Here is a 12,491-nt window from a genome sequence, read left to right on the forward strand (position 1 = left end):
TGAGACCAACTTGCGACTGTCGCTTGAATCATTCCAACCATAATCTCCAGTCGTGTCAGACCATGATGATAGATATGTTGAGCTGAGCTCCCCAACATCTGATCTGATAGTTCGACAAGTTCTCGCTCCTTCACTTCTCAGCCACCAGCACACCCATCCTCCTTTCTTCGACTGGCGACTTTTCATTCGGCCACAGCCACCGACATAACAAGTTGAGCTGTCTTCTGATCATGGCCTCACCAATAGCGGTCAGATCACTGACCCCACCCATCATCCTGTCTTTTCTCCTGGAACTTCCTCATTTTGTGCAACCCTCAACAATTTAACTGGATTCGTTTACATTCTCCAAAATAGCAAAGGAAAGACTTCCCAAGTAGCCCCAGTAGTCTCTTCTGTTCATGTGCAGAGAACTCATATAACCATATAACAATTACAGCATGGAAACAGGCCATCTCGGCCCTTCTAGTCCTTGCGAACTCTTACTCTCACCTAGTCCCACTGACCTGCACTCAGCCCATAACCCTCCATTCCTTTCCTGTCCATATAGCTATCCAATTTAACTTTAAATAACAACATCAAACCTGCCTCAACCACTCCTTGCATGATCGCTCTGAAATTCCCAACAGAGGGACCTTAATGAAAACAATTACTGATCCAAAAGTTCAAAGTAAAATTATTATTGAAGTGTATATATGTTACCATGAGATTCATTTTCTGAATTGAATTGACTTTATTTCTTACATTCTTCACATACGTGAGTAAAAATCTTTATGTAACGTCTCCGTCTTTGTATGTGCAATGTGCAATTTATAGTAATTTATGATAAATAGTATGTACAGTACTATTATACAACAGAACAATCAATAAGAACCGGAAGAAGCTGCAGAAGATCATGAATATGGCACAGCACATCACACAAACCAATCTTCCATCCTTGGACTCTACACCACACGCTGTCGGAGCAGTGCTGCCAGGATAATCAAGGACACGACCCACCTAGCCAACACACTTTCCGTCCCTCTTCCCTCTGGGAGAAGGCTCAGGAGCTTGAAGACTTGTACGACCAGATTTGGGAACAGCTTCTTTCCAACTGTGATAAGACTGCTGAACGGATCCTGACCCGGATCTGGACTGTACCCTTCAAATATCCGGACCTGCCTCTCGGTTTTTTTACACTACCTTACTTCCCATTTTTCTATTTTCTCTTTATGATTTATAATTTAAATTTTTATTATTTACTATCAATTTGTACTCCAGGGAGCACGAAGAGCAGAATTAAATATCGCTGTGACAATTGTATGCTCTAGTGTCAATTGTTTGGCGACAATAAAGTATAAAGTATATAGCTTCGAAATACAATTATGCTAGTGTGAATTAATCAGTCTGATGGCCTGGTGGAAGATGCTGTCCCGGAGCTTGTTTGTCCAGGCTTTAATGCTGCAGTACCGTTTCCTGGATGGTAGCAGCTGGAACAGTTTGTGATTGGGGTGACTCAGGTCTCCAATGATCCTTCGGGCCCTTTTTATGCACCTGTCACTGCAAGAGTCCTGAATAGTGGGAAGTTCACATCTACAGATGCGCTGGGCTGTCTGCACCACTCTCTGCAGAGTCCTGCGATTGAGGGAAGTACAGTTTCCGTACCAGACAGTGATACAGCCAGTCACGATGCTCTCAGTTGTGGGCCTACACAATAAATCTATAGAAAAATGACCATAACAGAATCACAGAATCAATGAAAGACAGTCAAACCTGGACATTCAACCAGAGTGAAAAAGACAGCAAACTGTGCAAATACAAAAGAAAGAAACAATAATAAGAAATAAATATTGAAAACATGACATGAAGGGTCCTAGAACATGAGTCCATTGGTTGTAGGAACAGTTCAGTGATGGGGCAAGTGAAATTGAGTGAATTATTCCCCTTTGGTTCAAGAGCCTGATGGTTGAGTGGTAGTAACTTCCTGAACCAGGTGGTGTGAGTCCCGAAGCTCTTGTATCTCCTTCCTGATGGTAGCGACGAGAAGACAGCATGTACTGGGTGGTGGTGGGGCCCTAATGTTGGGTGATGCTTTCCTGCGACAGTGTTTTAGGTAGATGTGCTCAAGGTTTTCTTGTACAGCCAGTCAATATACACATTTCTACACATCTATTCAACCCAATCAGGAGCCTTTTGATGTTTAGGTTATCAAAGCAGGGAATTATTTGCATTACTCATGTTTCAGAATTTGTAAAGTGACTGTCAACAGAAAAAATGTTGTAATGCCAGAAACAGACAAATAAGACGGAGCACCATGGTAGTATGGTGGTTAGTGCAACACTATCACAGCTTGGGGCGTCCGAGTTCAATTCCAGCGTCCTCTGCAAGGAGTGTATATGCCCTCCCTATGTGCGGGTTTTCCCTGGGTGCTCTGGTTTCCTTCTCAGTCCAAGGAGCTCCCAGGAAGGTTAATTAGTCATTGTAAATTGTCCTGTGATTAGGTTAGGGTTAAATTGGTGTCGTTTTGTGCTGCTGGGATGGTGTGGCTCAAAGGGCCGGAAGGGCTGAGTTCTGCACTGTATCACTAAATAAATACAAATAAAAATAAAGATTAATTTGTAGGTACATGTGTAAGATAAAGATTGGCCCTCTTCCTAGTAACAACCCCACACCCACACCAGCTTGTGACCCTCACGTAAACCCTGTCCACCCAGCTCATAATTTGCTGAATCCACCCACTCTGACCACTGATCTGCTGACATGAGCCCCTCCTATCAACCCCCGACTTCTCCAGCTGCTGATCTATGAAGCTGACGGTCCTTCCACTCTTGAATGCCAATGTTTCTCCAAAAGTACTTCAAGCTATCTACTCTGAGCATCAGTACTGATACTCTTTAATGTGGCACATTATTCACATCATGACAGCTTAAAGTACAGATTATTGTTATCATTATTATTAGACAATGAAGCATTAAAAGCTAATAGCTATCTCTATCTCAGAACACAGGAGCAATAGGTCATTCTGCTTTTTGAAGTCTTAAGACTTGTTTCCAGAACATGCCACACCCTTGGCCAAAGCTGTTCCAGCATAGACACAATAACACCTACTGTGCTATTCCACGCCCTCACTTTGGGAAGTCTGATCACCTAGCTGTACTTCTACTCCCCGAGTACAGGCAGAGATTGAAGACTGCAGCACCAGTAGTGAGGACCAAGAAGGTATGGACAAAGGAAGCACAGGAGCGCCTACAGGACTGCTTTGAATCGGTGGACTGGACTGTATTCAGGGAGTCATCTTCGAATCTGGATGAGTATGTTGCAGATGTTACCGACTTCATTAAAACCTGTGTGGATGAGTGTGTGTGCCTACAAAGACTTACTGTACATTCCCAAACCAAAAGCCGTGGATAAACCAGGAGGTACGTTATCTGCTGAAGGCTAAATCTATGGCATTCAAGTCTGGTGACCCAGGCCTACACCAGAAAACCAGGTATGATTTGTGGAGGCCTGTTTCAAGGGTGAAGATTCAGTTTCAAACGAGGTTGGTAGTGACATCGAATGCATGACAATTATGGCAGGGTTTGCAAGACATTACATCCTACAAAGCGCAACCCAGTAGCATGAATGGCAGCGATGCTTCACTACCAGATGAACCCAACGCCTTCTATGCCCACTTTGAAAGGGAGAACACAACTACAGCTGTGAAGATCCCTGCTGCACCTGATGACCCTGTGATCTCTGTCTCAGAGGCTGTCTCTAAAGAGAGTGAACAATCCCAAGGCAGAAGGTCCCAATGGTATAGGGACCTGGTAAGGCTCTGAAAAGCTGTGCCAACCAACTGGTGGGGGTATTCAAGGACATTTTCAACCTTTCACTGCTATGGGTGCAAGTTCCCACTTGCTTCAAAAAGACAATTATAGCAGTGCCTAAGAAGCTGCCTTAATGACTATCGTCCAGTAGCACTCTGATCTACAGTGATAAAATGCTTTGAGTGGTTGGTCATGACTAGACTGAACTCTTGTCTCAGCAAGGACTTGGTCCCATTGCAATTTGCCTATCGTCACAATAGGTCAATAGCAGATGCAATCTCAGTAGCTCTTCACACGGTTTTAGTCCACCTGGACAACACAAACACCTATGTCAGGATGCTGTTCATTGACTATAGTTCAGCATTTAATACCATCATTCCCATAATCCTGATTGAGAAGTTGCAGAACCTGGGCCTCTGTAACCCTCTCTGCAATTGGATCGACGTTTCGGGCTGGAACCCTTCGTCAGGACTGAAGAATGAAGATGCTTCCCCATCTTTCATTCTTCAGTCCTGACAAAGGGTTCCGGCCCGAAACGTCGACTCATCGTTTCTAACTGATGCTGCCCGACCTGCTGAGTTCATCCAGCGTACTGAAAGTGTTGCTTTGATCACAGCATCTGCAGATTATTTTGTGTCTGCAATTGGATCCTTGACTTTTGGAAGACCACAATCTGTGCGGATTGGTGATAACGTCTCCTCCTCACTGACGATCAACACTGGTGCACCTCAGGAATGTGTGCTTAGCCCACTGCTCTACTCTTTATATACCCATGACTGTGTGGCTAGGCATAGCTCAAATACCACCTATAAATTTGCTGACAATATGACCATTGGTCTGGCCAATGCTTTATAAAGCGTCAGCATTACATCCTTGCTGTTATATTGTAGCCCTCTGGAAATGAATGCTAACTTCACAGGCACTCCATGTGCAACTATTCACTCACTCCAGAAGCAGTGCACAGTAGCATCCACTGGATGCACTGCAGCATCTCACCAAGATTCTTCCAAATATATTACCCCCTACCAGCTGGGACAAGGGCAGGTGAAGCAAGGGATCACCACCAGCTGGAAGTGGTCCTCCAAGCTGTCTGTCGTCCTGACTTGGATATCTATTCAGTGACCACTTAATTAGGTACACCTGTACACATGCTCATTAATGCAAATAACTAATCAGCCAATCGTTGCAGCAACTCAAGGCATAAAAACATACAAACATGGTCAAGAGGGTCAGCACATCAGGATGGGGAAAGAAACGTGATTTAAGTGACTTTGACTGTTCAATGTCTGCTGGTGCCAGAGGGGGTGGTTTGAGTATCTTAGAGATTGCTGATCTCCTGAGATTTTCACACACATCGGTCTCTAGAATTTACAGAAAATGGTGCAAAAAATAGAAAAAAAAATCCACTAAGTGGCAGTTCTGTTGGTGAAAATGGTTAGTTAATGAGAGAGGTCAAAGGAGAATGGCCAGACTGGTTTAATCTGACAGGAAGGTGACTGTAACTCAAATAACCACCCCTTACGCGCTTGTAACATCATCAAAAACTCATCCCATCCCGGATGTTGTCTGTGCAATCTCCTGCCATCTGGTAGGAAATACAGAATCATTTTACCCAAGACAGTAAGACTGAAAATCAGTTTCTTCCTGAGGGCTGTTGTACAGCTGAATAACGCTACACCCCAGCTTGCCAAAGGCCTTTGAGTGTTATGGACGACCAAAGTCACATGTTGTGTGTAAATATGGATTTTTTAAAAAGTAAGCTGTACTGCATGCATTGTAAATATCTGTCTTCATTGACTAGAGTAGCACCACCAACTCGTTGTCTTGAGCAATGACAATAAAATTCTATTCTATTCAACAACAGCAGTGTGCAAAAGAGCGCCTCTGAATGCGGAACACGACAAATTTGAAGCGGATGGGCTACAGCAGCAGGAGACGACAGACATACACTTAGAGGCTACTTTATTCAGTACAGGTGGTACGTAATAAAGAAGCCACTGAGTGTATATCTCTGTCCGCCAGAGAAAGCAGGATCTCCCAGTGGCCACACATTTTAATTCCACGTCCCATTCCCATTCTGACATGTCCATCCACGGCCTCCTCTACTGTAAAGATGAAGCCACACTCAGGTTGGAGGAACAACATCTTATATTCCGTCTGGGTAGCCTCCAACCTGATGGCATGAACATCCACTTCTCTAACTTCCGCTAGTGCCCCACCTCCCCCTAGTACCCCATCCATTATTTATTTTTATACATACATTCTTTCTCTCACTCTCCTTTTTCTCCCTCTGTCCCTCTGACTATACCCCTTGCCTATCCTCTAGTTTCCCCCCGCCTTGTCTTTCTCCCCGGACCTCCTGTCCCATGATCCTCTCATATCCCCTTTGCCAATCACCTGTCCAGCTCTTGGCTCCATCCCTCCCCCTCCTGTCTTCTCCTATCATTTTGGATCTCCCCCTCCCCCTCTCACTTTCAAATCTCTTACTAACTTTTCCTTTGGTTAGTCCTGATGAAGGGTTTCGGGCTGAAACGTCGACTGCACCTCTTCCTAGAGATGCTGCCTGGCCTGCTGCGTTCACCAGCAACTTTGATGTGTATTGAGTGTATATCTCTGCTCATTCAATGTTACAGAGCCAAGATTCCAGAACTCTCTCCCTTACTGCATTCTAGGTATACACACAATTCAAGTACTGCAGTGGTCTAAGATGGTAGCTTCTCAAAGAAAGTTAGAATGGGCAAAACCCGCATATCTTGAATGAATAAAAGAAATATCTTAAGTAATTGAGGTGCATTTTGATGCTGTCAGTTCCGTTTTTATAATCAGTTTTGAAGTGTTCAGTTGACACAGCCTCATCAGCTTTATAGGAAAGTTTTAGATTTCATTGACTTTAGAATAAGAATCAGGTTTAATATCATTGGCATGTATCATGAAATTTGTTGTAATGCAGCAGCAGTACATGGCAATACAGCTTAATAACAACTGAAAATTACAATGTATATATAAAAAGTTAAATTAAGTAAGAACGCAAAAAGATAAAAGTAGTGAGGTAGTGTTCATGGGTTCGATGTCCGTTCAGAAAGCAGATGGCAGAGGGGAAGACACTGTTCCTGAATCATTGAATGTGTGCCTTCAGGCTCCTTTACTCCCTTCCTGACAGTAGCCATGAGAAGTGGGTATGTCCTGGGTGGTTGGTTGGTTGGCATCCGTCTGTCTCAGAGGGAAATGGGTGATGATGATCATGATGCCTGGGTGGAAGGTATGGAGATCCTGAGATGACCAGTCGTCCTGATTCTCCTCTTGGCCTCATCAGTGTAGTCCAATGGAAAGCTTACGAAGCAATACGTTTGGCACCAATTTGGCTGCAGGGATCGCCAGAAGGATGTTCAATGACATCCAGCCGCCTTAGGGGTTCCACTCTGGATTTGTTGCCTGGCTTTACTCTCACAGCCTTTGTCTCTCTTGAGGCTGCCCACAAGACAGTAGGGCTACTTACCCATAGCTGAGGATCTGGTTCACGAGCACCAGGACATGTCCACACACCGGTGGGCATGTGTGGCAAGTGTGCAGGAGCCAGACTTCCTCCCCATCCTCTGTAGTTCAGCCTGAGTCCGAAGGAAATTCAGTTTCCATGTGCCACCGGTGAGGAGCCACTACCTGAGGCTAGCTGTTGGAGAGGCTATGTACTGGCAGGGAGAGATTTACACATTCAGCTCTCCTTTTTGCAAGCCTGCTAGTCAGCGGTAGAAGCCGACAGTGAGAGCAGCAAGAACTACCCACTACACTACCACATTAGATGTGTCACAACAACCATTTTGACACCATTTCCTGGGCGATGGTGGTCTTTAATGATGAATGCCATCTTTTTGAGGCATCGCTCCACGAAGGTGTCCTGGATGCTCAGGAAGCTAGAGCCTGTAGTGAAACTGACTGAGCTTATAACTTCCTGCTGCTTATTTTGATCCCATGCAGTGCCTCCCCCTATACCAGACAGTGATCCAGCCAGTTAGAATACTCTCCACGATACATCTGTAGGAATTTGCAAGGGACTTTGGTGACATACCTGATCTCCTCAACCTCCTCATGAAATATAGCCTCTGTCATGCCTTCTTTGTAACTGCATCGGTACGTTGGGCCCAGGATAGAACTTCAGAGATGTTGACACCCAGGAACTTGAAACTGCTCACCCTTTCCACTTCTGATCCCTTGATGAGGACTGGTGTGTGAATGAGGGGATACTTCCTGATATCTCTAAGGAAAGAGTTAGTCTCTCCGTTTCCTCCTTTAGATCCTTGAATGGTAATAAAGACATCAGTGATCATTCACTAATCGTTCACTCAGAAGAGAATACAGATATAGATTGTAGAATTTATCCTCATAATGTAACACCTGTTATCCCCAGGATCATTCAAGTGAAGCTATTCCATGTCCACTCCAAGCCCATTGTACTGTTTCTGCATGACTGGCCCTCTACACGTAACCCAGACTGTACAGGAAAACTAGACTTCAGAGTTTTCCATCAGAAACATCACTACTTTATCTATGCAACCTACTCATATTCATCTTCAGAGCCTTCTCTCATGGCTTTAAGGGGTTTTATATTGTAGAGGTCCCAACCTATCAGGTCTCTTATGTCATGTGCTTTCATCTGTAAGGCGACACTGTCATGAGAGATTGAGTGCATTTGGTGACTCCGCAGGAGAAGGGTGGCATTGCAAATGATGTGGGGAACCCAGAGTGGGGGAAAGAGTGGATAGGGGGTGTCAGAGAGGTATATAGATAGATAGATACTTTATTGATCCCGAAGGAAGTTACAGTGTCACAGTAGCATTACAAGTGCACAGATATAAATATTAGAAGTAGAAAGAATAAAAATTAAGTCACCTCATACAGTCTAACAGGAGGGGGTCATCACTTCTCCGGCTGTAGATTGACTCATTATAGAGCCTAATGGCTAAGGGTAAGAATGACCTCACACTGCGGTCTTTGGAGCAGCACAGTTGTCTTAGTCTAATACTAAATGTGCTCCTCTGTTCAGCCAAGGTGGTGTGCAGAGGATGAGAAACAGTGTCCAGAATTGCCAGGACTTTCTGTAGGGTCCTTTGTTCTACCACAGCCTCCAGCGTGTCACTCATGTTGATGCCATTGCCCCAGCACACCACCGCATAGAAGATTGTACTGGCCACAACAGACTGGTAGAACATGTGAAGGAGAGGCCTGCACACTCCAAAGGAGCTCAGTCTCCCCAGGGAGTAGAGGGAACTCTGGCTCTTCTTGTACACTGCCTCTGTGTTGGTGCTCTCCTCAAGTCTGTCATCCAGATGCACCCCTAGGTACTTGTAGGTCCTCGCCTACAATGCAAATATGTAAGGAATTGTGTGGTGGAAAAGTCTCAAGAGGCAGAGGGAGGAGCTGGGATTATGATAGGTCACTGGATTTACCTTTCATAAAATGTATTGATTCCAGGAGCATGGCCCACTTCTGCTCCTGAGCCTCTCTGAGGTTCTCAGCAAGAGCCTCTTGACCTCACTTGTAGCCTCCTTCCTCCCAATCCAGGAGAGAGCATTCTCACATCTTACAGATTATCCAAGTGAGCAGACCCAGGGAGCTGACAATAAGACAGGTGAAGACAAGCCACTCCTGCATGTGCTAATGGTGTGTAATCACGCTCCCAGTGTGCCTCAGATATTGTACTACAGTTTCTGTCACCAGTTAAGAAACACATCTGCTAATTCCTGCACAACAAGGTCCTACAAAGAACGACGGCGTAAATGACAGTTGATTCTGTTTTAGGAGATGAGGATTATGTTTGGTTGAGGGAAATTGTTGTTTAAGAATATCCTGCTGTGATGCTGAGTTGCATCCTAGAATGCGCTGGGACACACATCAGTGATGTAACCTGGGGTCATTGGGTGTTTTAGGTCTTTCAACATCAGATACTCTTGCCCAGGTGGCCTAACCAGGGTAGATCAGGCCTCATCTTGTGTTCTGACAGCATTGCTCCATGAGTTACACCTCTTGATCCATAGCCATCTGGAGGCTCGCTCAGCAGCCCCTGTGATGGTCCTAAAGGCTCCTCCCTTTGAAGCCTTGAAATGCCAAAGAGAGAGTAGGTTCTGCAGAGCGAGCATCCAGCAAAGCCTCTACACCTCATCTCTATAGGCTCACAATGGAATATTATTGCAGGATCTTATACCTGAAAAAGTTTAATTTTTGACTCAAAGGCACCTACTTTTGGCATTAGCACATTGACGTCTGTGGCTACATTTATGAAAGGTATTAGCAGGGCTTTAATATGAGATGGGTAGAGTGATCCAGTAAAATGGGTTAGAGTAAAATCATCCCCCTTATTGAAGCCAAGGACCCTGTGTGTGTGTGTGTGTGTGTGTGTAAAACTGTAAAACACTCCAAGGAAACGTGAACCATTGCAGCAGAAAAAAAAACGTGTCACAGTATTTTTGAAAGAACTCTCCATGCAACTAATTTCCATAATCTATAGCAATTAACTTCAAAAAAAAAAGAAAATGAAGGGCAGTTTAGCATCTGAGCAAAAGATGCCTGTAATAATTTAGTATCTTTAATCAGGAGGGATCTTCAGAAACAATGCCCACCATCTTATAGTGTGAAATTCTAGTTGCACCATTTTCTCTCAGTACCAGGACCTGTGAAATCAATGGTGAAAACAAGAACAATAAATTTAAATAAACCACGACATTTCTCTGATAAAAAGATTTAATATTTGGACTTTATTGTATATTCAGATACGTCTCCATGCACTGCAAATTTCTCCATCTGCAGGTAATAAGCAGATATTTTTAGCTTAATGAATGACTGAGTTAGAATGAAACTATACAGAAACCTGGTGTTCATCAGCTATCCTGGTGACAGTCATTTCCCAGGTTCCATAAATTATGCTACATTTTTGATTGCTATCATTTGCATAATTGCAAAATAAAGTTTCTCTTGTGCTTCAGGTTGGAAGTTAGATTGTTTGGGGAATACTGAGAGCCGGATTCAAGTAACCTCCTGGAGAAGTTTTCAAAAACCCAACACTCATTTCCAAATAAGAGCCTTATTAAATACATACAGTCTTCAATTTCTGATGTGAAAACACCATTGCAAAAGCCACCAAAATTCTGTCAGACTTCACCAGCCAAGGAAGGTAAATAAATCTACTTCATTAAAAATGTCAGTATCAAGCAAAATCGAAAAAAATAAGATTCCACAGAGAACTTTTTTTAAAATGCCCCTGAAGTTTACACTAGGCCAAATTCTGCTGAAAAAGTAACACCTTGTGAACATTTCACACTATTATTCACATACAAACCAGTCTTGAAATGCCTAGTGAGAGGTGGGTACACTAAGAATTGCAAATAACAAGTTGCCGCTTGACTTCAACTATTGCATTAAAAATAGCACCTCTCGCTTAAAATTCAATGAAGCTGTTACATTCACTTTCAGTTAAAGTAAATGACTAGATTCTCAAGACCATAAGACAATAAGATATAGGAACAGAATTAGGCCATTTGATCCATCGAGTCTGCTCCACCATTTCATTATGGCTGATCCATTTTCCCTCCCAGCCCCAATCTCCTATCTTCTCCCTGTATGCCCTGACTGATAAAGAATATATCAAATTTTGCCTTAAATATACCAATGATTTGATCTCCACAGCTGCCTGTGGCAATGAATTCCACAGATTCACCACTCCCTGGCTAAAGAAATTCCTCCTCATCTTTGTTCTTAAAGGACACCCCTCTATTCTGAGACTGTGTCCTCTGATCTTAGACTCCTTCACCATAAGAAATATCCTCTCCACATCCACTCTATTGAGGCCTTTTAACATTCAATAGGTTTCAATGAGGTCACCCCTCATTCTTCTGAATTCCAGTGAGAGAGGCCCAGAGCCATCAAATGCTCTTCATATGACAAGCCTTTCAATTCTGGGATAATTTTTGTGAATCTCCTTTGAACCCTCTCCAATGTCAGCAGATTATTTCTTAGGCCCAAAACTTTTCACAATACTCCAAGTGATGCCTCACCAGTGCTTTATAATTATGTCCTTGCTTTTATATTCTATTCCTCTAGAAATGAATGCTAATATCATATTTAGCTTCCTCACCATCAACTCAACCTGCAAATTAACTTTTAGGGAATCTTGCACAAGGACTCCCAAGTCCCTTTGTGTCTCAGGGTTTTGAATTTTCTCTCCATTTAGAAATTTCTATTTAATATGCTTAGCACAAAAAGACAGAAAGCAACACCTTAATTTGGTACACTTTTAAAAATATTTATCTACAAATGGAATACAGTAACTGAAGGCTACAAACAGTTTAGATATTTGTTGCCTGAAAATTGATGTCCAGTGAGAAGAGATGTACAATATACAATTGGTAACATGTGGTACGTTGCGTGTCACTGATGACCAGGGATGAAATACTTGACAAGTTTTATCAAAGTGTCGAGAAGAATAGTACTATATTCTTTCTCTCTCTGGAGTTGGTCCTAATTAAAGAAATGCAGCAACTGTTCCCATCTGCACTTTTATTTTAGAAATCTTCCCTCTCTTTTGTTAAGATAATTTAAAAATGTAATTAAAACCATCTGCTTTTCAGATACCTAACTTGTACATTATGATTTATTGAGGTAGTGATTTCCATGCACAAAGTTTTAGTCAGGGTTAAAAAGGATGCATTGAACAGTCTT

The sequence above is a fragment of the Mobula birostris genome, chromosome 21 (genome assembly GCF_030028105.1).
Source record: "Mobula birostris isolate sMobBir1 chromosome 21, sMobBir1.hap1, whole genome shotgun sequence".
Taxonomy (NCBI): domain Eukaryota; kingdom Metazoa; phylum Chordata; class Chondrichthyes; order Myliobatiformes; family Myliobatidae; genus Mobula; species Mobula birostris.